Source organism: Panthera tigris, chromosome D3 (assembly GCF_018350195.1).
Source record: "Panthera tigris isolate Pti1 chromosome D3, P.tigris_Pti1_mat1.1, whole genome shotgun sequence".
Classification (NCBI taxonomy): domain Eukaryota; kingdom Metazoa; phylum Chordata; class Mammalia; order Carnivora; family Felidae; genus Panthera; species Panthera tigris.
The window spans coordinates 78,494,214-78,521,951 of record NC_056671.1 but is presented as its reverse complement, the minus strand read 5'-3'; the positions used below and the strand labels follow the sequence as shown (position 1 = coordinate 78,521,951).

Genomic DNA, 27,738 nt, shown 5'->3' with positions numbered 1-27,738 from the left:
CTAAGAGATTACTGCAAATTAAGTTCTTGCCCATTTTGTGGAAGTCATTCTGATGTTGGTTGCCTCCCTGGAAACTTCTCTGATGGCATTTGTGCAGTTCTGTAAGTAAACTGGAGAAAAAGGTTAGATAAGTCCCCTCATTTTCTAAATATTAATCAGGAAAAAATTAATCTTGTTTGGGTGTGGCTTAAAACTCCTATCAGGAACAGATGGCTGGTGCATGTGTGTGGAATTAGGAGCCCCAGTTACATGATGCTGTTCAGAGCCTATAGAGTCTGGTATGAAGTCTCAATGTCAGTTGCCCAGGGAAGGACACTAGAAAACACTGCGCTGGAGACATAGACTGAGTGACTACTAGACACAGTAGAAGAGGAATCTGCAGCTACTCAGTATGGTGCTTGCTGGCTTGATTTTCTTTCTTTCTTTATGTCTTTCTTTTCTTTCTTTTCTTTCTTTCTTTCTTTCTTTCTTTCTTTTCTTTTCTTTCTTTCTTTTCCTTCCTTCTTTCTTTCTTTCTTTCTTTCTTTCTTTCTTTTCTCTCTTTTCTTCCTTTCTTTTCTTTCTCTTTCTTTCTTTTCTTTCTCTTTCTTTCTTTCTTTCTTTCCTTTCTTTTCTTTCTTTCTTTCTTTTCTTTCTTTTTCTTTCTTTCTTTTCTTTCTTTCTTTCCCTTCTTTCTTTCTTTTCTTCCTTCCTTCCTTTCTTTCTTTTCTTTCTTTCTTTTCTTTCTTTACCTTCTTTCTTTTCTTTCTTTCTTCCTTCCTTTTCTTTCTTTCCTTCCTTTCTTTTCTTTCTTTCTTTTCGTTCTTTCTTTCTGTCTTTTCTTTCTTTCCTTTCTTTCTTTTCTTTCTTTCTTTCTTTCTTTCTGTCTTTCTTTTCTTTCTTTCTTTCTTTCTTTCCTTTCTTTCTTTTTGTTCTTTCTTTCTTTTCTTTCTTCCTTTCTTTCTTTCTTTCTTTTTCTTCCTTCCTTTCTTTCTTTTCTTTTTTTCTTTCTTTTCTTTCCTTCTTTCTTTCTTTTCTTTCTTTCCTTTCTTTCTTTCCTTTCTTTCTTTTTGTTCTTTCTTTTCTTTCTTTCTTTCTTTCTTTTTCTTCCTTCCTTTCTTTCTTTTCTTTTTTTCTTTCTTTCTTTCTTTCTTTTCTTTCCTTCTTTCTTTCTTTTCTTTCTTTCTTTCTTTCCTTTCTTTCTTTCTTTTCTTTCTTTCTTTCTTTCTTTTCTTTTCTTTTTTCTTTTCTTTCTTTCTTTCTTTCCTTTCTTTCTTTTCTTTCTTTCTTTCTTTCCTTTCTTTCTTTCTTTTCTTTCCTTCTTTCTTTCTTTTCTTTCTTTCCTTTCTTTCTTTTCTTTCTTTCCTTTCTTTCTTTCCTTTCTTTCTTTTTGTTCTTTCTTTTCTTTCTTTCTTTCTTTCCTTTCTTTCTTTCTTTTCTTTCCTTCTTTCTTTCTTTTCTTTCTTTCCTTTCTTTCTTTCCTTTCTTTCTTTTTGTTCTTTCTTTCCTTTCTTTCTTTCTTTTCTTTCCTTCTTTCTTTCTTTTCTTTCTTTCTTTCTTTCCTTTCTTTCTTTCTTTCTTTCCTTTCTTTCTTTCCTTTCTTTCTTTTTGTTCTTTCTTTTCTTTTCTTTCTTTCTTTCTTTCTTTTTCTTCCTTCCTTTCTTTCTTTTCTTTTTTTCTTTCTTTCTTTCTTTCTTTCTTTCTTTTCTTTCTTTCCTTTCTTTCTTTCCTTTCTTTCTTTTTGTTCTTTCTTTTCTTTCTTTCTTTCTTTCTTTCTTTTTCTTCCTTCCTTTCTTTCTTTTCTTTTTTTCTTTCTTTCTTTCTTTTCTTTCCTTCTTTCTTTCTTTTCTTTCTTTCTTTCTTTCTTTCTTTCCTTTCTTTCTTTCTTTTCTTTCTTTCTTTCTTTCCTTTCTTTCTTTCTTTTCTTTCCTTCTTTCTTTCTTTTCTTTCTTTCCTTTCTTTCTTTCCTTTCTTTCTTCTTGTTCTTTCTTTTCTTTCTTTCTTTCTTTCCTTTCTTTCTTTCTTTTCTTTCTTTCTTTCTTTCCTTTCTTTCTTTCTTTTCTTTCCTTCTTTCTTTCTTTTCTTTCTTTCCTTTCTTTCTTTCCTTTCTTTCTTTTTGTTCTTTCTTTCCTTTCTTTCTTTCTTTTCTTTCCTTCTTTCTTTCTTTTCTTTCTTTCTTTCTTTCCTTTCTTTCTTTCTTTCTTTCCTTTCTTTCTTTCTTTTCTTTCTTTTTGTTCTTTCTTTTCTTTCTTTCTTTCTTTCTTTCTTTCTTTTTCTTCCTTCCTTTCTTTCTTTTCTTTTTTTCTTTCTTTCTTTCTTTCTTTCTTTCTTTTCTTTCCTTCTTTCTTTCTTTTCTTTCTTTCCTTTCTTTCTTTCCTTTCTTTCTTTTTGTTCTTTCTTTTCTTTCTTTCTTTCTTTCTTTTTCTTCCTTCCTTTCTTTCTTTTCTTTTTTTCTTTCTTTCTTTCTTTCTTTCTTTCTTTCTTTTCTTTCCTTCTTTCTTTCTTTTCTTTCTTTCTTTCTTTTCTTTCTTTCTTTCTTTCTTTTCTTTCTTTCTTTCTTTCTTTCTTTTCTTTTCTTTTCTTTTCTTTTCTTTCTTTCTTTTCTTTCTGTCTGTCTGTCTGTCTTTCTTTCTGTCTGTCTTTCTTTCTTTTCTTTCTTTCTTTTCTTTTCTTTTCCCTCTTGGCAGGCAAAAGATGTCAATCCCCTGGAGCCCATTCAGCCCCAAACAAATCACATACATTTAGCTTTTCAAAAAAAACAAAAACAAAAAACAGTGGCTTTAGTGTCAGATAAGCCCAAGTTTGTATCCCAGATCTTCTGCATACTTAACTACATAACCCAGGGTAAAGAGCAAACTCCAAGAATCTGATTCGTAATCTGTACAAACTAAGATAACACTTCCCTTATAGATTTGCCATGAGAGATTAAATGAAATAAGTTACCGAATCACCTACCAAAATGCCTCATTCGTTGGCTTCTTTTGTTCCTGAACTTGTAAAGCTGCAGGTCATGGGGATCACCCCTTCGTGAGACCCTGCCTGAGCACCTGCTATACACTCTCTGTGACATACATCTCCACTTACATAGAAGTCATTCTTTTGTCCATATCTGTATAAGCTAGACACATATTTTGAAAAATGAATGCACTTTCATACAGTGACATCAGCAATGTGGCTAAGTAAGAAGTCCCTCACTCGTATCCCCCCTCAACAACAATTTGGCATCCATCCATGGACTGAGGTGCCTTTCTGAGAGCTCTGGGACTCAGCATGATACATCAAAGGAACGGGAGGAATCTTGCTCACCCTCATGTTGGGTAATAGGCTTACAGACCCCAAGCACAGCTATGGACCCTGCTGTCGCTATAATCCAGCTCCGGCTCCTCTTGGCAGAAGTCTGGAAGCCCTTGGCAGAAGTCTGAGGATGCCATCTCAGACAGTCAGCCATGGGTGAGAGAGCCTTTGTAAAAGTCCTGGTTTCCAGAGAAGTTTTGGTATGCCACTGAAGCAAAAATATACAAATTTGGACACACTGGGGAGGGTAAGAACAGAATTACTTTATCCGCATCATCTTCCTCCAGCGTGGCACAGCTCCATGCCAAGAGACACCTTCTCAGCCTGTGACTTTTTCCCCCAAGCTATGTGAGAAGCTATCAGAGAGGCCCATTTCTCTCTGGCCCCATCCAGAGTACTGAGTCCTGAGTTGCATGACTGGGGAGCAGGAAGAGGTTGACAGAGCAACAGATAGGATACTTAGAGGGCATTAAAAGGACAAGGACCCTACTAACTGCCTCACAGATTATACCAAGAGGCCTACCCATGAGCCACTGGGGATGCCTTACCCACAGATCCCCGCCCTTAACCCACAGGCAACCCCAGAGCTCTGTGCACTTCACCCATACCTATACTCCCCCGCTGTCCTGTGGCTAGCTCCCTGTGCATACCCGCAATGGCTTGAGAGCAAGCTTTGGCAGAGGGAAAGCTGACTGAATCTGTGGGCCATGGAGACACCACAAACTTGAGCTTTGGCTCTGCCTTGGGAAGCGAAAGGGAGGTTGTGGGCACTTGGTCTGGTGTGCTGCAAGAGACGTTATCCAAACTTAAAATACTGCCACAAGAGGGAGCAGGAAGTGTGGAGCAGGCTTATTCATAGAAGGTTTGAGAAAGCCTCAGAATCCCTAGCAGAGATAAAGAAAGGTATTTCTAGGAGTTAGTCAGTAGAGACTGGGAGAGCTGACTGATGCTTCAAATTGGAAGATGGCAGCAAAAGACTTCCAAGACTTTGGGGTGCCTAGGTGGCTCAGTCGGTTAAGCGTCCAACTTCAGCTCAGGTCATGACCTCCCAGTTTGTGAGTTCAAGCCCCGTGTCAAGTTAGGTGCTGACAGCTCAGAGCCTGGAGCCTGCTTCAGATTCTGTCTCCCTCTCTCTGCCCCTTTCCCACTTGCATTCTGTCTGTCTCTCAAAAATAAATAAACATTTTTTTTTAAAAGGTAGAGAAAAACAGGTAGAAAAGATGCTCAACGTCACTAATGGGGAAAATACAAACCAAAACCATTCCATTATTCACAATAAATAACCTGAAATTCAGTCATTTCTTTTTTCCTCCTTCCATTGAGTAAATAATTTTTAGTGTCTCCAATGCACAGTGGGATAACTGTTGTAGGAGGTACGAAAATGAATCAGCTTGTGCTTGCCCTCTAATAGATGAACTGACATATATAAGTAAGTATTAAAGACAGGAGAAAATGCTAAGAGCCTTGAAAGTAGTAGTGATGTGTTCTACTAATGAGCCAAAACAGTTTGATATTTACATACCATGGTTCCTGGGTGATTAGAATTCTGAATATTGAACTCGTATTGGAAAACTGCAAACTCCTATTGTAAAGAGAGCACAGTGAGCATTATGGTCCATTGTTCCCTGCCCTACCACATGACGAGGCAGGGCCTGGACTTGTCTCTTGTTTGAACCTCTCAGGATTCAGATCTTTGTATATATCTTGCATGTGATTGAAATCAAAACATGAAGGAACAAAGGGGAGTAAGAGAAAATTGCTATGGCAAGAATGAAGATAGTGTTGCCTCAGTTGGCATAATGAGCAAAGATTTCCCATATCTTTCCCCCATTAAAAATGTACTGAGTCACACCCTGTCCTAGGATGATAGCAGATTAAATCCTGGCCTTGATTTTCTAGGCAACTGAGTTAAAAGATGCCACATTCTCAGACTTGGCAAAATAATTCATATGACCTTCAAGAACTGGTATGTGAATAAATACATAAATGAAATATGTAAATACGAGTAAGTAGGTCTGTTCTCCACTGTAGTGGTCTTACATTGAGAAAAGAAGTTTTCAAACTGTCTCCTAACTTATAAAAATCATCGTGGGTAACCAATGTTGATACCTTACCTCTGAGAGTAAGTTTTGGTCAAATTGGAGAGCCTAATGTTGTTAAAACAACCCAAAATTTTAAGAGCATGGTTGCTATCTTGAAGACAAATACAGTTGTGATTGGGCATTCATTGTCACTCAGCCAGAAGGCTGTCATTAAAATAAATTGACAATGGGAACGTTGGCTGAGCTCTCAAATGGATACTTCATATGTTTGGAAAACCTCTCTGTGACCTATCAGCATCCATCTTGACAGATTCGAGAATGAAAGTGAAAAGCATCTTGGCTCCTATGAAGAAAGGTGCCCCTTGGAAGTCAAATTATAAAGTAACCTCAATATAACTAATAAACTTGACCCAACCCTTTCATTCCTTAATTACCTACCTAAATGCAACAAGGAAATACATGCTACATTATACAACTCTTACTATGTTTCACTAATATTTTATAAGAGAAAACTGAGCACTAAGATTTTTAGAATATATGAGTAGGATTCAATGAGCAAATACATATAAAGCATTTAGCTCTCTGCCTACATGTGTAAATACTGAATAAGTGTCGCTATTATCATTAGTTAAATACACTTAAAAATGGTCACTTAATGAAATAAATGCTTTTAGTTTGTTTCCCTTATTTGGTTTGTTTGTATTCAGTCAAATTTTAATTGAAAATGTGGAATTTTCATATATTGAAAATATCATTCTAATTTTTAATATAATTATAATTTCCTTATATACTATGTGCCATAACTTTATAACATAAAGTATATTTCTGCTACATCAATTATATCAAAAATTATATTATTAAAATTACATTTTAATATTTCTTTAAAGTTTTTTTAATGTTTATTTATTTTTGAGAGAGTGAGGGAGACAGAGCGCAAGCAGGGGTGGGGCAGAGAGAGCGAGAGTCCCAAGCAGGCTTCAGGCTCCAAGCTGTCTGCACAGAGACAGATGCAGGGCTCGAACTCAGGACCTATGAGATCATGACCTTAGCCGAAGTGGGACGCTCAACCTACTGAGCCACCCAGGTGCCCCTATATTTTAGTATTTCTTAAAGTTATTTCACACCTACAATAAGCTTGTTAGGTGCCAAAGAAAAATTCTATTATAGCCTCTTTTTTTAGATAATAATTGGCATCTCAGAGAAGTTGTGAGCTCCCAAGCACACACAGTTATTTTAGCCCCTTATGACCCAGCTGAGGAAAGAGCACACATTGCCAGGGGCAAGCCAAGGGATCTCCCTACCACCTTTGTGATCTCGTAGTGATGCACCAAAACTGGGCATTTTGTTTTTGTTTTATTTTGTTTTGCTTTTTTAATACAAGAAAAAGGAACATGAAATACTGAACAGAGCTTTTGGAGCAAACAGACCTAGGATTGAAGGCTCTCTCTGCTGCTCTGATAAGAATTAGTTTCCTTCAGGGGCACCTGGGTGGCTCAGTGTGTTAAGTGTTGACTCTTAATTTTGGCTCGGGTCGTGATTTTTGCGGTTCAAGGGTCTGAGCCCCACGTGGGGCTCCACACTGACAGTGTAGAGCCTGCTTGGGATTCTCTCTCTTTCCCTCTCTCTCTGCCCCTCCCCTGCTCTCTCTCACTCTTCCTGTCACTCTCCCCCCAAATAAATAAGCTTTAAAAAATTACTTTCATTTACTAAGTAACTGTTACATTCTGATTCCTATCAAACTGTGTACTACTGCCTGTACAATACAGTTTGCTTTATTGAGCCTTACTTTCCTCCTTTGTAAAGTGGTGATGATATGACCCACTTTGCATGGTTTTAGTGAGGGCTAAATAAAAATATATCTATAGAATTTACCACAAAGCCTGCCAATGTAAAAGAATTAAAAAAACATTGGTTGCTCTCATTTTAGCCAGCTCTATCATTACTTTTGTTTCATGGAAATATTACTTAAACTATAAGCCATTTAGTGATTTAAAGGAGCCTTGCATTTGGCTAACTTCTGCAGTGACCAATCAAGTATTCACTTCCTACTGGGGGTAGTAACAGACAGAGACTTTCTGATGTTCCTTTATATTTAACATCAACTGTGACCAAAAATTACGTGGAATGCAAATTCTTAATTATTTATTTCCTTTAAGAAAGTGTCTTTAAGTGTAATTGTACCTATATAGTATTTTCAGAAAATCTTCTGAAAAATAAACATTTACCCCACCAAATTCTATAACTTAAATTTGCTTTACTTAGCAGATTGCTGTTAAGCTTATAGCTCTTGTGTCTTTAGAGAACATTGTGGAATCCGATCTCTGTTTCCAAGTCTATAGACATTTATTTGATAAATCACGAACATCGAAGAAAAACATATGGAGTTTAACAGATCTGTAGAAATCTGACAAGCATCATTTTGATCTTTGGGAAACTAAATAAAACGTTCAAAGTCAAATAAGAAAAATTTTAGAAGTGATTAGACATTTGCTTACTTTTCAATTGCAAATCAATAAGTTTTCATTACTCCTCCTTATACATGTTTCTATATTCTCTTTGCAAAAAAATCAGACCTCTTTAAACCTTTGAAATTTGCTATTTATATAATTTTCTATATTTGAAAATTCAAAATTTATCCTGTTTTAATTAATATTGACACTTAGCATATTAAATATTCATTGCACACTATTAGAAAATATGTTAAGTGGATTCAATGTAACATTAAGCATTCAACTCGTTTCTGTGGACAACTTAGGAAGACACACAGTCAACTTTTTGCCCCCGAAATGTTGCATTTATTATATATAAGTTTGCTTAATATTCTTTTTTTAAATTTATTTGTGAAGTTTCCTTTCTTTGTTTTTTTTTTTAATTAATTTATTTTGAGAGAGAGAGAGAGAGAGCACACAAGGAGGGGAGGGGCAGAGAGAGAGAGGGAGAGAGAGAGAGAGAGAGTCCTGAGCAGGCTCTGCAATGTCAGCATGGAGCCCGATGCAGGGCTTGAACTCACAGACCTTGAGATCACGACCTGAGCAGAAACCAAGAGTCAGTCACTTCGACTAAGCCACCCAGACGCCTCTCAATATTCTCTTAAATCCTAAGTTGTGAAGTATATTCAGCTAAAACTGAATTACATCCTCTGTTCTGTCACTCAGTAGAAATTTAGGGCTGATAAGGACTTCTAAGATGAGCAAATCTAATAATTTTATTTTATAGGTGAAAAATCTGATTAAAAAAGAAAGCTAAATTAGAATCATATAGCAAATTAAGCTTTCAGCTACAACCAGAAACCAGGGTTTCGGTTTTTCAGGTCTGTGTTATTTCCAATATACTAGACCACATCACTTTTGGTAGCAAAAAGCTAATTACCTTCTTATTTCACTCTTCTTTTTGAATAATTTGGCAAATATTTTTATGAGACACTCAGTAAAGGTTTTTATATGCAAATACGTGTAATTGGAGAATATTACGATATTTAATTCTGGTTAAACTACAAAAAACCAACTGTACTATAGAGCAACTTAAATGTTTCCATGAAAATATCACATTCAGAATGAGCTTCTGAGATGTTGGTGAAAATGGCAGAGTACGTAACTCCAAGGATGCATCTCTCTACAGAAACAAACAACAACACAAAAATTGGGGAAAAACTGTCAGAATCCACCTTGTCAGAATTGTGGAAAATAATCAAAGGTTTACAGCAACCAAGAAAATGATAAGTCGAGAGAAAGACAATTTCAGAACAGTAGGAAAGATGTGTATCAGTTTTTCTTGCCCTGTCCCTCCACCCCTCTCCCCAGTCTAGAACTGGTGTTCAATATGGCAGCCTGCATTCCCAGTGTGGGATCATGGTTTCTGGTTCCAAAGAGATCAGGCACACCTTACTCTCAAAGAATTGTGTTTGTCTGTTTTGACCTGTCTGAGGACTATCTAAAGAACTGAGGCAAGGGACTTGTTTTTGTTTTATTTGGCTTGGAACCCTCTCAGGGAAGAAAAGCAGCTATATAGAGGATATTCTTTGTAAACATTGTAAGGCAAATGAACAACCTGCCAGTGCCTGGAGCAAAAGATTGCAGTTGAAGCAGGCAACAGACATGCCAAGAGCCCTGGAAGAAAAAGTAGGACAGAGTTTCTTTGGGAAATCAGGGCAATGAAAAGCACTTACATATACCTGAAATTTAGAAAGCCACATACATGCCCAGGATAGTATGCAGACACAGAAAAGACATGGGAAAACCCTAAGTTTTCACCTCTGGCTAAGCTCCAGGCTGCACACAAGCTGAAAGTGAAGGCTAAGGCAGAGTTATAAATGACCTGGCTAAGCCTTGAAGAAGTGCACCAACATTGAGCCAACTTGAGAAGACTGGGACAGGTTCCTCCTCCTTCCTTCCTTCCTTCCTTCCTTCCTTCCTTCCTTCCTTCCTTCCTTTCTTTTCTTCCTTCTTTCTTTCTTTCTTTGGGCTTCAGGAATTCAAGAAAATCTCTGTCAAAACACTAGTTGACTACAAGATTAAGAAATTAATGTTCTAGAGACCACACATAACTAAGAAGACAGACTTCAGAAGAATAATTTAAGAAAGACACTAACTAAACAACAACCACAACTCATAGCAACCAACAAAAACAAACCCTGCAGACAGTGGGGGCAGAATCTGATTTTAAGAGTTACCTTATTGTAATATTCAAATTTGCCAGTTTTCAACAAATAAAGATGAAGTATGCAAAGAAACAAAAATGTATGCTCCAATCACAGGAAATATTAACAGAAACTGTTACTGAGGAAGCATAGATATTGGTCTTAATAGAAAAAGACTTTAAATCAACTATCTTATTTATTATTTTTATTGGAGAGAGTATGCAAGCAAGGGAGAGGGAGAGAGACAGAGAGAATCTTAGGCAGGTTCCATGCTCAGCATGGAGCACATTGCGGGGCTCAATCCCATGATCCTGGGATCATAACCTGAACCAGAATCAAGAGGCAGACGCTCAACCAACAGAGCCACCCAAGTGCCCCTAAATCAACTGTCTTAAATATGTTTAAAGACCTAAAGGAAACCATGAGCAAAGAAATAAAGTAAGAGAAGTCTGTATCTTAGAGAATATTGATAAAGAGAAATTATAAAAGGAAGCCGAAAATGTGGAGCTAAAAAGCAAATACCAGAAATGAAAATTTTACTAAGGGGTTTCAGTAGAGGATTCAAAGAGGCAGAAGAAAGAATCAGTAAAATGAAAGATAAGTCAATTGAAGCTATCCAGTCTGAGGAGCAGGAAAAAAAAAAAATGAAGAAAAATAGAGTCTCAGGGACACCATCAAGCATGCTTTGATGAGAGGAGAACAGTGAGAAAAGGGCTAGACAGAGTATTTAAAGAAGTAATGGCCACACACTTCCCAATTATGACTAAAAGAAAGAAAATAATCTACACAAGATCAGCAAGCTCTGATAAATACAAGATAAATACAAAGAGATTAACACCAAGACACATTATGATCAAAGTATTCAAAGACAGAGAACCTTGAAAGCAGCAAGAGTAGTCACTTGTCATATAGAAGGGATACTTAATAAGATTAGCAGCTGGTTTCTCATCAGAAAGCATAGAGGCCTAAAACTAATGATGTGATATATTTAAAGTGCTAAAAGAAAAAAAGTACCTGACAGTAATGAGTTCTGTATCTTGTAAACTATCTTTCAAAACTGAAAGAAATGTTAAGACATTTACAGATAGACAAAAGCTAAGGGAAAATTTTGCTATTATACCTGTCCTATAAGAAATGCTAAAGGAAGGCCTTCAGGTAGAAGTGAAGGAATACTGGGGGGCCTGTGTGGCTCAGTCTGTGGAGTGGCTCTTGATCTCAGCTCAGGTCTTGATCTTGGGATCGTGAGTTTAAGCCCCATTTTGGGTTCTGTGCTGGGCATGGAGCCTACTTAAAGAAATAAAATAAAATAAAATAAAATAAAATAAAATAAAATAAAATAAAATAAAATAAGAACAAAATGAAAGGATACTAGCTAGTAACATGAAACCATATGAAGAAATAAAGAATACTGACAAAGGTAGCTACATAGATAAATACAAAAGCCAATGTTACTGTTTTTTTTTTAACTCTACCTGTTTCAAACCCCTGTGATTTAAAAGACAAATGCATAAAAAATAATTATAAATATGTATTACTGATACACAATGTGTACAGATATAATTTGTGACAACATAAAGGAGGAAGGATGGGACCATATAGGAGCAGAGTCTTGTATACTGTTGAAGCTAAGTGTCATTAATTCAAAATAGATTGTTACACATTTACAAAGCTGATTGTAATACCCTGGGAAAGCGCTGAGGAAAAAAAAAAACTAACAAATATACAGAAAAGAAAATTAAACAGGAATCAAAATAATATGGCACAAAAATTAATTAAACACAGAAGACAGCAATAATAAAGGAATTAAGGAATAAAAAGATATAAGACATATAGAAAACAAATAGAAAAATGACAGAAATAAGTTCTTCCTTATCAGTAATCACAGTAAATATAAATGGATTAAACTATCCAGTTAAAAGGTTGTGATTGAAATTAGAGGGAAGTGGTCAAAAGTCAAATTTCCAGTTAAAAGATGAATAAGTGCTAGGATTTAATGTGCAACATGATGATAGCTAACATTACTATATGATATATAGGAAAGTTAGTTGTTAAGAGATTAAATTCTATCAGTTCTCATCATAAGAATAAAAATTTTTCCTTTTTTTTCTTTTTATTGTATCTATATGAGAAGATGGATATCAGATGAACCTATTCTGGTAATCATTTCACAATATATGTAAATCAAAGCATCATGCTGTCTTTAACGCTTAAAATTATACAATAATGTATGTCAATTATTTCTCAATAAAACTGGAACAAAAAAGACTGAGAAGTACTACAATTAATAGTATCAATAACAACAAAAGGCTATGATTTGTAGAATGGATAAAATAACATGTTTCAATCATTTGTTATCTACATGAGAATCACTTTAGATCCTCACACACAAATAGGTTTAAAAGATATTCCAGGCAGTAGTAATCAAAGGAGCACTGGGTGGCTATACTAAATATCTTACAAAATAGACTTTACATAAAAAATCGTTACAGGAGACAAAGAAGGGCATTATATAATGATAAATGGGGTAATATATCAAGAAAATATTACAATTATAAACATATACATATCTAGTGTAACGGTGTAATAAACCCCCAAGGTGTATGAGGAAAAAAAAATGACATAGTTGAAGGAAATAGTAGATAGTTCTACAATACTTGGTGACTTCCATACCCCATTTTCAATAATGGATAGAACAACTAGACAGAAGACAATAAAGAAACAGATGATATTCATGACGGTAGAAACTAATTAGACCTCATAGACATATATGAAAAACTCCACCCCCAAAGAGAAGAATACATATTTTTCTCAAGGGCACATAGATTTCTTCAGTGCGCATATTCTCTAGGACAAACTGTGTGTTAGCCCACAAAGCAAGCCTCAGTAAATTTTAGAAAATTAAAATCACCCAAAGTATCTTTTTCAATCACAATGGAATGAAACTAGAAATCAGTAACATAAGGAAAACTAGCAAATTCACAAATGTGTGGAAAGTAAGTAACACAGTCCTAAACAACTAATGGATCAAAGAAAATAAATCACAAAGGAAATTTAAAAATATTTTGAAATGAATGAAAATGAAAACAAAACATACCAAAACCTACAGAATGCAGCAGAATCAGTGGTCAGGGTAGAATTTATAGCTGTAAAAATGTACAATAAAAACAAAGATTTCAACTCAATAATATAATTTTGGAGGGCCCCTGGGTGGCTCAGTCAGTTGAGCATCTGACTTCTGCTCAGGTCATGATCTCACAGTTTGTAAATTCAAGCCCCACGTCGGGCTGTGTGCTGACAGTTCAGAGCCTGGAGCCTGCTTCAGATTCTGTCTCTCTCTCTCTCTCTCTCTCTCTCTCTCTCTCTCTCATAACTAAATAAACATTTAAATAATAATAATAATATAATTTTTCAATTTAAGGAACTAGAAAAAAAAGTATGCTAAACCGAAGGCCAGCAGAAGGAAGGAAATAATAAAGACTGCAGTGAGATAAACAAAATAGAGAATAGAAAAACAATAGACTCAATGAAATTAAAAAATTGGCTTTTTGAAGTTTCACAGTATTGCCAAACCTTTAGCAATAGTGGTCAGGAAAAAAGGAGAGAAAACTGTAATTACTAAAATCAGGAATGAAAGTGGGGATGTTACAACTGACCTTACAGAAATTAAGAAAAAAAAAAGGATTATAAGAGAATACTATGAACAATGGTGTGCCAACAAATTAGATAACTTAGATGAAATGGACAAAATCGTAAAAACACACAAACTATTGATACTAACCCAAGAACAAATAGAACATCTGAATAGGCTTATAATAAGTAGACATCACTCAATACTGAGAAACCTCTCAATAAAGAAGAGGCCAGGACAAGATCACTTCAGTGGAAGATTTTACCAGTTATTTAAAAATTCACACTAATCCTTCTCAAACTCTTCCAAATGACAGAAGAGGAGATAACACATCCTAACTTATTTTATGAGACCAGCAGTACCCTGATACCAAAACCAGTCAAAGACATCACAAGAAAAGAAACTACAGACCAATATTTCTTGTGAATATAGGTATAAAAAATCCTCAATAAAATATTATCGAACTGAATCTAACAGCATATTAAAATCCCATTTTAATAAAGGTTTGTGTGTGCCTGAAATATATAGTCTATTTTTCAACTCGAGTGTAGATTTATTCACAATTATGCTATTACCGTCTTCTATAAACTTGCCTATTTTTCAGTTATATGTTTTATTTATTTATTAAATATTTATTTATTTATTTTGAGAGAGGAGGGCAGAGAGAGAGGGAGAAAGAAAGTCCCAAGCAGGCCCCTCACTCAGTCTCATGCACTGTGAGATCATGACCTGAGCTGAAATCACGAGTCAGATGCTTAGCTGACTGAGCCTCCCAGGCGCCCCAAGATATATTTTAAACTGCTGCTGTAATGGTGGACTTATTAATTTGCCCATGTAGTTCTGACAAATTTTTTTTTTATTTATTCTAACTTTTGGCCACATAAAAGTTTACATTTTTGTATCTTTTTGGAGAAATGAAACATTTATGCTTTTGTAGCAATAGCTTTTATCTCTAATAATGCTTTTCTCTATTCTTTCTAATATTAGTATAGCTCCATCAGCTTTTCTTTGTTCAGTATTTGCCTGCCATATGTTTTTGTGTGCTTTAACTTTCAAACATATCTGTATCCTTTTATTTTACATGTGTCTCCTTGAAGAGTTATATAACTGGATTTGAGGTTTATCCAAATGACTTTATCAATTAGGGTAGACTAGATTGCTGTAAAAAAATGTGTAGTAGATACACATTTATTTATTCCTCATATTTATTTATGAGTGTATTTATTCCTCATATTCCCCATATTCCTCTCTACATGGCCAATTCTGTAAGGTCTTTTTGCCTTTGTGTCAGATAATGAAAGGTAAGACTGTGGAAATACTTCAGTGGGAGTTTTGAGTGGGAAAGGACTGGATATGGTACCTGTGGTCACATATTTATCTTTTTTCCTAAACCTTTGTTTTCCTCTTTTCTTTTTTGTGTTTATCTTTTCCTTTTTCTTTGGAAGTTATGTGTCCTTACTCTACTTTTTTTTTTAAGTTTTCTTTCCCCTTTATGTCTAATACTTTATATAATGATATTAAATCTTTTATTCTCTTCCCAAACAATATTATGATCCTATCCCCATATTAATGTTATCCTAATGTTATCCCCATCTTTAATGTGATTATTATACAAAATCTTTATTCTTTTATTTACCCCATTAATTTGAACATAATTTTCATTATTTTCTCTGAAACATACTTTTTTTTTTTTAGCTCATGTTTTTTTTTTTTTTTTTCCCCTCTCCTTGTCTCTCAGGCCTTTGTTTTGAGAGCCGTTTTTTCTTTCTAAAGGTCACCTTTTAAAATTTCCTTCAGTGAACAGTTTTCGGAAGCTCATTCTAAAATTGCTTGCATTAAAGGTCTATAGTTAAATTTCTGGCTTTTTAACTGTTGCACATTAACTGCATGTATCCTTTCCTCATGTAAATACAAATCGAGTTTCATTCTATATTCGTTCTTTCTTTCATTATGTGGGAAAGGGTAGAGGTAGGAGAGAAATGTAAAGCACTATTATCCCCAAATTCATTCCCAAAGTACTTTCCTCCACACTTATCTTTCATGTCCAAGTGTCTTAAGGCAGTAGAGTATAATAATTAATGGGACACAAGCTTTGCCCTCAGACAGACCTGTTTTGAATATTGGCTCTGTCACTTACTATTTGTATTAATGGGAAGATTACTTGACTTCTCAACTTCAGTTACCTCATCTTTAAAATACAGATGGTCGTACCAAACTTACAGAGTAGCTGTGAAAGGTAAATGAGATCATGTATTCCGAATGTATTGCAGAGTATTTGGCAGAAAATAATAGCTACCATTTATTGAGTGCTCTGATGAGGAGGAGGATATAAAAAGTCTTTCTATATCATCAAAGATTTAATTCACTGGAACATTAGTAATCTTACTGTACCATAACTATAGTATAATTAAATTTCCGGAGGCTTTTGTGTCTGGCTCTCATTGTTTTAAATGCTCCTGGTAGAAAAATTCAGGGAAAGGCAAGTCCACCTTGAACTCCAGCCTCACAATGGAGAATTCATCCTTAAGTTCATTTGAGTGCATGGAATCTACAAAAGAGCTAGACTTGAAATCATATTTTTTTTTGCTGAGAATGTCAGAATTCTGTCTAAGACAGCAAGAAATGGCACTGATATTTTACTGGTATGTTACTTACTTTTTTTACTATGTTCTCTTTTTTTCTTTTGCTTCTTTATTGAGTTATAACTTACAGTAAAGAGAAAAAATCTTAAGTATATAGCTCAATGTTTTTACTTTTTATACATTAAATAACATAGAAAAAAAATATAGAACATTCTCAGAATATCAGAAGATTTTTTCATGCCTCTGCCCAGTCATTATTCCATGAAGGTAATGAGTTTTCTTTATCTTCTAGAAATAGATTAATTTTTCCTATATTTGAATTTAACATAAATTAAGTCACACAATATTTACTCATTTTGTCTGTGATATTTATTCATGTTGTGCTTCCTCTTTTACATAGCTGTGTAGTGTCCCATTGTGTGCATCAATGATTATATTTTCCACTTGATGGACATTTGAAATATTTCCAGTCTTGGACCATTACATTTACTGTATTTTCTTTTTTAATTTTTTTTTTAACGTTTATTTATTTTTTGAGAGACAGAGCATGACCTGGACAGAGAGAGAGGGGGAGTCACGGAATTCAAAGCAGGCTCCAGGCTCCTCGAGCTGTCGGCACAGAACCCGACACGGGCTCGAAGTCATGAACCACGAGATCATGACCTGAGCCAAAGTCAGATGCTTAACTGACTGAGCCACCCAGGCGCTCCGCATTTACTGTACTAATTACCTAATTCCAATCTGACTATAATCCTAAGTAAATAATGTTTTCTGCTCACAACATGTTCATTTTTCACTCACCAACCACTGTCCGTTTCCCCACACCTTTGCACGTACTGATTTATTTCCTAAGAACATCCTCTCTTCTTTCCTCTGGTTATACAAATCTTAACTTATACAAAGTTCAACTCAGGTTCAGTTCAAATATAAGGGAGTGATGAATATAAACATTGAAAGGGCCCAAGGCTATTTACCATGAAATTGTTTGTAGTGACAGCCATGTACTTGCATAGTTGATATCATCCTTATAATCCTCTTCAACAAGACTAAGGAAATATTTATTAAGACTACTCTACGTAGGACACAGAATATCATGTTAGGCAATAGAAAAAAAAGAGGACTTTCTTCTAGAGCATTACAACACACATGGAGGGACAGATCAGGTATGCTGTTATTGATTGTGTACATGCTGAAGACATGACAGAGAGTAAGGAATTTAGAAATTGAGAATAAGGAATAAGGGAGGGGCTTGAGAGAAGTCGTTGTAGAGGATTGCAGGAGCTGGGGCCTTACGAAAAACGAGGAAAAATAGTTTAAGGAAATAGAAATAGCATAACTGAGGTTAGTGCTCTATGTCATATCCAGGAAATCATGGATCAACTAAAGAGGTTGTATAGGGCAGTAGTGAGAGACAAGGTTGGAAAGAAAACTAGAATTTGGGTTTTTATGAGACTTGTGTGCCAGGTGGTTAGAAGATTTAGCATCTATGAAGTGGGGAAATACTGACTTAAGAGAACAAGGAGAATGATATCACATTTTTTTTTTTTGCAGTAAGATAAATACATGATTACTGTGAAGGCTGGGTTGGAGTAGGCAAAAGTGAGGTATAAAGAAAAAATGATAACAATGATCTATATAAAAAATGTTGAAAGTCTAAAAAAAGTGTTACTGGAAAAGAAAGAGGGACTTTACGCTAAAAAAAAAAGTGAAGTTTCGTAAATAACTAATGTGAGGAGGGAATAAAATGATACAATCAAGCATCACCCCCACCTATTGCCGGGAGGCTGGAATCATAATAGTTCAATAGGCCAGCATTGAATCTCTTGGAGGAAGTACTAATCTTATAAAGCATAATAATATTGGTGTTAGATATGTTGAATTTAAGGTAACATATGAAAACCAGAATCTCAAGCACAGCAGGTAGTTAGAAAAATGAGACTAACAGGAAGGAGGGTGGTTAGAACTGGCATTGTATGGCTAACCCATGAGGAGGTCACAGTTTAAGTTGTGCAAGTGCATAAAAGCAACAATGGGTTGGGGTGGGTGAATAAGAAGAACAAAACCAGCAAAAGGTCAGGTGTTTAATCTTCAGGAAGTAAGTCAGTGAAAGAAACAGAAAAGGGAAAACCTTTTACTTACAAAGAGTTAATGCTGCCCTGAAAAGTACGTTATTTATAAGCGCACCTAGTTTGTGTACTGGGAAAATATGACTCACATTTTTATTTCCTAAATTTTCATCCCATTACTAAAAGGGAGGCATTTTTCATGTTTGTAACAGCAGTAGAACCTCTGACATTAAGAAATTTTTGACGTGTTAGATTTTACAGATGAGGTCTTTAATTCTTCAATACTTTAAAATTTTTTTTTATTTCTAGTCCTGTTTCATATCCATGTTGCATTCAATTTCCTTATTTTTCATGGAAAGGAGAAACATGAGCTGGAGCTGAAAAATGCATTTTATATAATCCAATTGATTTTAAACTCTGCCATTTGATAGGTAGTGAGAATGCCCTAACAGCACTGCTGTGGAGTTCTCTAATTTGTTTTGTGCAGCTTCATGCTGCAAGCAATTTGTCACCTAAAATTCTAATAGAACTTCCACATATTGAAATGAGAGATGGAAGCAGCCTTGTAGATCATCATGGTTATGGTAGGACAGACTTTAGACAGGGACGTATAAAATTTTAAATTGATCCTACATTTGACCTTAGACAAAAAGTCAAAAATGAACAAGTAGGTACTGCACTCACATAAAAGGAAATATCTCATCAGCCAACAATAAATCTGTTCTTTAAATGCCAGTTTTAACAGATCCATGTAATGCTTGAAGGCAGGTATCAGTCAAGTTTAAGGTCTTTGTCAAACAGCAAAAAGGAATTCAATATTCGAGTATCCTAAAATATATTGTTATAAAACATAAAATCCATTGATCTTTTTATTTGTAACAACAAAGTAATTATATACCTATATTAGTACAGCTAGAGGAAAATTGGGAATCTTACAGATATTCAACTGAGAGTTATAAACATACCATTGTTTTGAATCTGCAGTTAAATCTTCGCAAACTATCACTGGCCAATCAACACTTTAATGGCCATCTATCAAATAATAAACTCTAGCAAAGGGTCAAATAAATCAGAATACATGTTTCTATGGCCCCCCCATGCTACAGAATGAGCAGAGGGATTTAGACAGTCATTACTCTTAACTTCCAAAGACAGAGTAGTCTAGTGGATAAAAAAAGTCTAGTAGGGCTGCATTCAGATCCTGCCTCCAGGTTGAATTATATACCTGGAGAAGGTACAATCCCCAGTTTTCAAGGCTGTAATTTAACAAAACCTGCCTGCAAGTTTGTCATGAAAATAAAAAGATGATACATGAGGGATGCCTGGGTGGCTCAGTCAGTTAAGCGTCTGACTCTTGGTTTTGGCTCAGGTCATGATCTCACAGTTCATGAGTTCGAGCCCTGCACTGGGCTCTGTGCTGATAGTGCAGAGCCTGATTGGGATTTCTCTTTCTCTCCTCTCTCTGCCCCTCCCTGGTTTGGCCTCTCTCTCTCTCTCCCTCTTAAAAAATAAATAAATAAACACAAAAAATTAAATTAAAAAATACATGAGAGTTAACTAGGGTTAGTAAGAGCATTCATTGCTTTTATTGCTGAGCTTTACAGGTTTATCAAATCTAGCCCAATGAACACAAGTGAACATATAGACGCATTCAATACAATGGTAATACTGATAGACATTTTAAATTGTAGGCATATATTCATCCCATATACATGGCCAGTGTCGTCTCTTCTAGAAGTGGTGAACAAAGGTAATCAGTGACGCTATAGATTTAGATAGAAGTGGATTACATAATGGTTATGTAATCATTCTGGGGAAGCTTACAAGGGATATGGCAATGAAAATCAGATTTTGCAATAGGGGGCTAGGGCTGGCATACAAAATAACACAGACTGGGTGGCTTAAACAACAAAAATTTGATGTTTCACAGTTGTGGACGGTAGAAAGTCCAATATCAGGGTCCAATCAGAAAGTCCAATATTCGATTCCTAATGAGGACGCTTTTTCTGGCATGGAGACAGCCACCTGCTTGCTAGATCCTGACACTGTTTTCCTTGGTGGTGTATGTGGGGGGCGGGGAGAGGGTGCACATGAAGAGCTCTGATCTTTCTCACTCTTCTTATAAGAACACCAATTGTAATGGATTAGGGCCCCACCCTTATTACCTCATTTAACCTTAATTATCTCATTAGAGGCCCTATCTCCAAATATAGTCACTTAGACTATATTTGGTTAGAGCTTCAATATATGAATTCAACAAAATTCAGTCCATAGCAGATGCTAAGTGTTGAGAGAGGAGGGTGTTTCAGGACTCCCACTGTTGTTTGAAGAAATGTTGGAAGAGAGCTATCAGTGGGTTTGGATAAGACCTGAGATAGCTGAAATTACCCAAATTGCTAAAAGTTACTTGAAATGACCTGATGTGTGTGATGTAATAAAGGACATTTACATATGTGATAGAGGATCAGCCGATATGATGGAAAAGAGGACAGGTTGAGACTGTTGGACTTAATGCCTTTAAAATGGGAGGTAACATTGGGGTGTGGGTAGCATGATCAGAGAAGCAACCAGAGGAGGTTTGGGTAGCAGTAGTGAAGGAAATGAGGCTGGGGGGTGGATGGGAATGCTGAAAAGGAAGACAGAATGCTTAAATTAGAAATACGTCTTGGGACACCTGGGTGGTTCAGTCAGTTGAGCATCCAACTCTTGATTTAGGCTCAGGTTATGATCTCACAGTGGTCGTGAGACTGAGCCCCTCACTGGGCTCCACACAGGGCATGAGACTGCTTAACATTCTCTCATTCCCTCTCTCTCTCCGCCCCTCCCTGCTCACACTCTCTCTGTCTGTCTCTCTCTCTCAAAAAATAATAATATAAAATCGAGGAACTATCTAGTAATGTGAAAGTCTTCCTGAATTCCTACCTCACTATTGCTTGCATCCTGTAAGAAAGATTAGAATTAATCCCATTAAAACTTAAAACAAAACAAAACAAAACAAAACCCTTCTCCCTAGCAAGATTATAAACTACAGTAAAGTAGGGCAATTTCCTATTTCCTTTGTAGCCCCACCCCCTTTTCTTAAACTGAAAGTACGTGGTATGTGCGTATTTTAGACACTGATTTGTGAAATGGTAGGTTGTTGTTGACTGGAGAAATACATGAAACACACCTGGGCCCACAAATCTGCACCTATCACCTAGTAATTTTATAGTTCTACATGATTTCTTTTATTCTTCACCGTGGTGTACTTATAAATAACCACCTACACGTAGATCATCTTAAGTGTTTAGCATGTTGATAGATACACTTTACATTACAGAAAGAGCAAGATTTGAGTATTATGATACGGAAGCTAGACATAGGAGCATGCAGCACAATGATGTATAGTTTGTCTCCCGAATAGTCGCATGGGACAAAGCACACCTATTCCATGCCATCAAGGAAAGTGTTTTACTGTACAGCGTAGTAGATAAGAGCTTGGTAGAACTCAATGATACGGCTGAATTGATCCTGACTGAGTTCTTTGTAATAAATGACATTACTCAGTTTCCTTGTGATTAGCAAAAATAATAACCCATGAATTTGCAAAATGAGGGACATGTTCTGATACAGGAAGGATGTGGAATGGTTCTCCGAGTGTGACTAAGGACCACATGCACTTTGATTATAAGACCATTTCCTGATTGCCACTCTAGAATTAATGATGTAGAATATTTGGAGATGGGACAAAAATGTGCATTTTAACAAATTTCCCAGATGACTTAATGCACTTCATCATTTGAGGAGAAATAATTCAGGGTGAATAACTGTAGGGATGATAGGAAAAGTAAAAGACAGCTCAAGTGAGCCTTTTGAGGAAAGTGGCTTAAAGGAATGTGAGGAACATGAAAACATGAAATACTTTTCCTAAAATCAATAATTCCGAATTTTTTAATGGAAAATCCCAATTATGAGTGAAGCAGTCAATAAAGAGGATTTTTAAAAATGGGTCTTTATAAGGCAAATATTTATTTTTGGCTCCAGTCCAACCAGAAGCAATAATTGTTGTGTATATCTCCCCATCTATGTTAGTCAGGGATCTCCAGAGTAACAGAACCAAAAGCGTATATACAACAGAGATTTCTTATAAGGAGTAGCTCATGTGGTTATGGAGGCTGAGCGCTTCCATGATCTGCCATCTGCAAACTGGAGACCCAGAAAAGCCAGGCTGTAAATCAGTCCCGGTCTGAAGGCTTGAGAACCAGGGGAGCCAATGTTATAAATCCCAGTCTGAGGACAGTAGAAGTTGAGATGAGATTTCCCAGCTCAAGCAGTGAGACAGGGTAAAAAGGGAGAGGGATTCATCCTTCCTCTCCTCTACCTTTGGTTCTGTTCAGGTGTTCAAGAGATGGGATGATGCACACCCACGTTGAGGAAGGCCATCTACTTTGCTGAGTCCACTGATACCAATGCTGGTCTCATCTGGAAACACTGTCACAGGCACACCCAAAAATAATGTTTCATCTGGGCACCCGTGGCCAGTCAAGTTGACATATAAAATTAACCATCACAAATTCAGTGATGTTAGGGGCAAGCAACCAATGTCATTATATTTTCTAAAAATGTTCAGAAGTATTATAGACAGTCACTTAGTTCTTTGCCTCTCATAAGAGGTTGACTAGGAGTATCCAGGGTGTATGTCTATGAACAGTTGATGCCATAGACTATCAGCACTCTCTTTACCTCTCAAAATAAAGTTGTTAGCATCTTTAAATCTAACCGGATTAAAGATCCAACTCTGGAAAACCCAGAACCAATTCAAAATACTTATCCTTGGATTTTTGTGCCTCTAGACTCTACTTCTGGCACCAATTTCTGTCTTGGTCTGTTTGGGCTACAATAACAAAAAAATACCATGGACTGTGTGGCTTAAACAACAAGCATTTATTTCTCACAGTTCTGGAGGCTGGAATGTCTCAGATTAAGGCGCTGGCAGATTTGGTGCCATCGACTTGCTGTGTCCTCACATAAGGCATAAGGGTGAGGGAGCTTTCTGGAGTTTCTGTTAGGAAGGCACTAATCCCATTCATGACGACTCTACCCTTAGGACCTAACCACCTCCCAAAGGCTTCACCTCCTTGTATCATCACATTTGGAGTTAGGATTTAAATATATTAATTTTGGAAGGACACACATATTCAGTCCATAACATCATCATTATTATGACTATTAAATTAATCATCAAATCTTCTTGATTGTAACTCCAAATATCTATATTACGGGCTCTCTCCTCTTCATTTCCATGTTATTTCTTTCGTTGAAGCTCTCAGTGACTCCTGCAGACTCTTACAATAGCCTCCTGACTAACTGACTGTAGTTTTCTTCTCTATCAACCAAATAGTGTCCTGCAGTAATGAGTAGTGGTTGTGGGATGCACTGTGTCCTCTCCCACAATGTGTATATATATATATATTTTTTTTTTTTTTTCAAGTACTACCTCCAATACCCGTGAATGTGACCTTATTAGGAAATGGGGTCTTTGCAGATGTAATCAATTTAAGATGAGGTCATCAGGATGACCAGTGTCACCGGTGTCCTCCTAAGAAGACTGACATTTGAACATAGAAGCAGAGACACATAGGAAATTCTATGTGAGGGCAGAGGCAGAGATTGGAGTTGTGCTAACACAAGTCAGAGAATGTCAGGGATTGCTGGCCAACCACCAGCAGGTAGGAAAGACCCATGGGGCAGATTCTCTCTGAACCCCAAGCAGGAACCAATCCTGCGGACACCTTAACTTCAGACTTTGGCCTCCTGAACCATAAGACCAAAACTTTCTGTTGTTTTAAGCCACTGAATTGGTGGTATTTTGTTACAGCAACCTTAAGAAATTAATGCAGTTGTCTAAGACTAAATTTGATGATGTATTTTCTCAAAGTTGTCCAATAGCTTCCTATAGTATATAGTATAAATGCACGATGGGCACGTTCCTGGGTCTTAGTGCCATACCTGTTAAATCAGTCCCTTCTCCGCTCTCATTCCTGTCAAACATTTTGTCCTTCTCTGATTCTGACCCTTGTTCTCATTCTGCCATTCCTTTGCACATGCTGATCCCCCTTGCAGACACCTGAGCCTCTGAGCCTGGCTTCTGAAACAAATGGAAACGAGTCTGATTGAAGTATTAATCCAAGTGACACTTCCTGTCAGTGTTGTCCTTGACCTCACCCCATCCCAACAGTCCCAGGTGCTCCTTTCTCTCTTTTTTATTTCAACTTACAAATATCTCCACTTAGCATTTATCAGATTGTTTTGTAAAGGTCTGAAAATGTGTCTGTTTTCCCGGTAGACGATAAAGTCCTTGAAGTAAGGAAGTTCACCTTTATGTTTCAGCACTCAGTTTTCAGGTCATGTCTGAAACATAGTAGGCCCTGAATAGCCATTTTTTATAAATGAATAAACAAGTGAATGAATGAATGAATGAATGAATGATTAAAGGAATTATAGATTAAAAAAGATTTTATCATTATCATCAGGGGGAGGAACTGGATTTCTACTAATGGGTGTCACTGTCTTTATTTAATAAGAAGGTAAAAATAACATTGAATTTGTCTTTTTAATGTGTCTTTCCCATTGTTTTTTTTTTTTTTTTTTTTAAAGCTGGTTAAAATTGCCACCACCTGTATGGAGCTTATAGATAAATAAAGACTCCTGCCTGGGGCTCCCGGGGTGGCTCAGTCAGTTAAGCACCCGACTTCAGCCCAGGTCATGATCTCACGGTTCATGGGTTCGAGCCCCGCGTCCGGTTCTGTGCTGACAGCTCGGAGCCTGGAGCCTGCTTATGATTCTGTGTCTCCCTCTCTCTCTGCCCCTCCCCTGATCATGCTGTCTCTCCCTGTCTCTCAAAAATAAATAAATATTAAAAAAAAAAAAAGACTCCTGCCATGACAGCTCAGCCAACTACGCTCTGTTCTCCATCTGTAGCCCTACTTAAAAGACGATCGTTCTAATTTACAAAAGAAAAAAAAAAAGCGTTTCTGGTAGCTCTCCTTAGCATTCCAGAAAGTGTAAGTATTGATGGACTAGAACACATAGTTCTGTGACTTGCTGCACCTAAGTTTGCCCTCAGTTGCTTTATTGAAATGAGCTATGTGACATCACCCTGATTCATGTGCACTCAAAATTAGCTTAGTTTTAAAGGTATTAAATGTGGTAATTTTGCAAGTTGAGTTGGAGCCAGAGAAAATTATTTCAGTGCAGTACAGAATGAACCTCTTAAAAAGCACTGGTGGCAAAAAAGGAAGTTTAAAAAAAAAAATTACCTGATCTTGAAAGATTGCTTAATTTTCTAATTTTATATAAGGTTTTGTAAGAATAGAGATGATAGATAGATAGAGAAGATAGATAATACACAGACATGTACATATATTGAATTACTTACACAAATACTGAATCAATGTTATGAAGAAGAGAGAAGGACCGAGATTCCAATTCAAGGCACATATGCCTCGTTAACTTTCCCCTCCCTTAATTTTCTTTTCATTGCCGGTTCTCCTACGGTGGCTCTTAGAGTAACACAACCAGTGCTCTGAAAAATCATCACTGGAAAGGGTGTGCCATAGCCTGACAGATGGGTACGTGTGCTCTGGGATGAGCCTCGCGCTGAGTCAGAGCTGCCCTCACCCCTCCCTGGCTTCATCCCCAGCGGCTCCCACAGTGTGCACCTGCAGGTTGTTGGCACAGCTCTTTTGACTACAGCATGCGAGACACGGTTGCCGACAGGCTAGCCTTCCCCCTCTGTGCAAGGTTTCCCTCTGCGTGCGTTTTGATTATTTCCACCTCCCCCGTTTGAATTTGGCTGTGCTTGTTGTTGTAATTATTTTACAAGTGCGTGAACAAACGGTGTGCCGCTTCTTTAAATTTCCTAGATACCTTGCGTACTCCAGCGTCGGGAGGATAACCACTCCAGCTACCTGTGGTGGTGAGACTGTAAGGAGCAACTTGGAGACCATCGGGTGTGGGTTGGTGATGGCTTTCTTCTGTTTGCCTGTTGTTCTGGAATGATAGGGTGTTGTAACAGAAGCCAATTCAGGATCATTTCCAACTTTGGCAGTTTATTGATACGGGAACTCTGGAGTTTGGAAAAGATAAGCAATTTCTTCGCGTTCACAGAGTCAGTCTTATCCTCTGCTTCAGTAACCTCTTGGAAAGGGACTGTGCTTCTTACATAGAGTTGAATAATTTCAAGGAAGGCTTTCCTGACCACCTTCTCTCCTCTCTTATGCTTCACCCCCAAAACTGGATTGGTTTCCTTGTTGAGTTTGAAAATATATTGTTGCCTATCACTATTGTTGTCTTTGCATTTTGAGTTATAACTGCATGTTTATAAGTATATTTCTTCTAACTATAAGATCTTTGAGGGCAAGGACTCTGTCTTATTCACTTCTGAATCTTTAGTCCCTCTAATAGTAGGTGCCCTGTAAATATGTGTTAAATAATTTATCAAACAATGTCTAGAGAAATAATGAATAAATGTATGATTTAATAGATGAATGAATAAATGAATGAATGAGGAAAGAGCATGCTGTACCCTCTTCTTAGAGGACTGGCATCATAGGAATTAACCTCATGCTCTTGGGAGTTTACCCAACTCTACCTTTATCTAAAATATGTTTGCAAGCTGGGTTTTAAAAATCTGGTTGAAAAATCCTTTAATCAGGGTAAATATCAGGAAAGATTTATTTCTATTTCTAGCCCACTGATTCTATCACACTGTCACCTATCCATGAATAAAGATGAAATAATATGGTACTTACCTTAGGATAATTTCAAAGTAGGTTTAAGTGCATGATGTTGGATTCTTTTTGGTAACCTCATCAAGTATACTTTTTGCTGCTGAACCTAGATTTGTTTTAAAAGCATTTTTTGTTAGCATTAGAATATTCTTTTCTAAATTATAATGATGCAATATGTGGTTTCAAATGTCTAGACTCATGGTAAAATACACGTTACACCTTTATCATGTCTCTCTTCATCATCATTTAAAAAAATTTTTTTTAATGTTTATTTATTTTTGAGAGAGACAGAGACAGAATGCGAGTGGGTTGGGGCAGAGAGAGAGGGAGGCACAGAATCTGAAGCAGGCTCCAGGCTCTGAGCTGTCAGCACAGAGCCCGACACGGGGCTCGAACTCACGAGTGGTGAGATCATGATCTGAGCCGAAGTCAGACGCTCAACTGACTGAGCCACCCAGTCGCCCCTCTCTTCATCATTATTAACGCCAATATTTGTTGGGAATCTGCTCTGTGAAAGAACTGTGGTAGGTCTTAGCAAGATGATAAAAAGGAAAAAAGATTATGAAAGCCCAATTATAGCATTATTCTCAAACTGCATACAGTTTACTGTTATTGTACTTGGTTAAACTGGAAAAGCCCAAATTCCTGTATCTATCTAAGTTATCTAATAAATTACATATGTATTACATTATATCATAAGCATACATATAAACACACACTTGTAGGAATATACCTAAGTA

At 36.5% G+C, this 27,738-nt stretch overlaps 1 long non-coding RNA gene across 1 annotated transcript; it reads right to left on the bottom strand.

The window, feature by feature from the left end:
* On the bottom strand, positions 1–27,101 carry LOC122232634. The gene is made up of 4 exons (XR_006209997.1): positions 27,020–27,101; positions 26,136–26,334; positions 24,216–24,354; positions 1–110 (listed from the first exon to the last, which is right to left on the bottom strand). It is a non-coding gene; the product is annotated as an uncharacterized LOC122232634 (long non-coding RNA).
* Between the last annotated feature and the right edge of the window lie 637 nt (positions 27,102–27,738).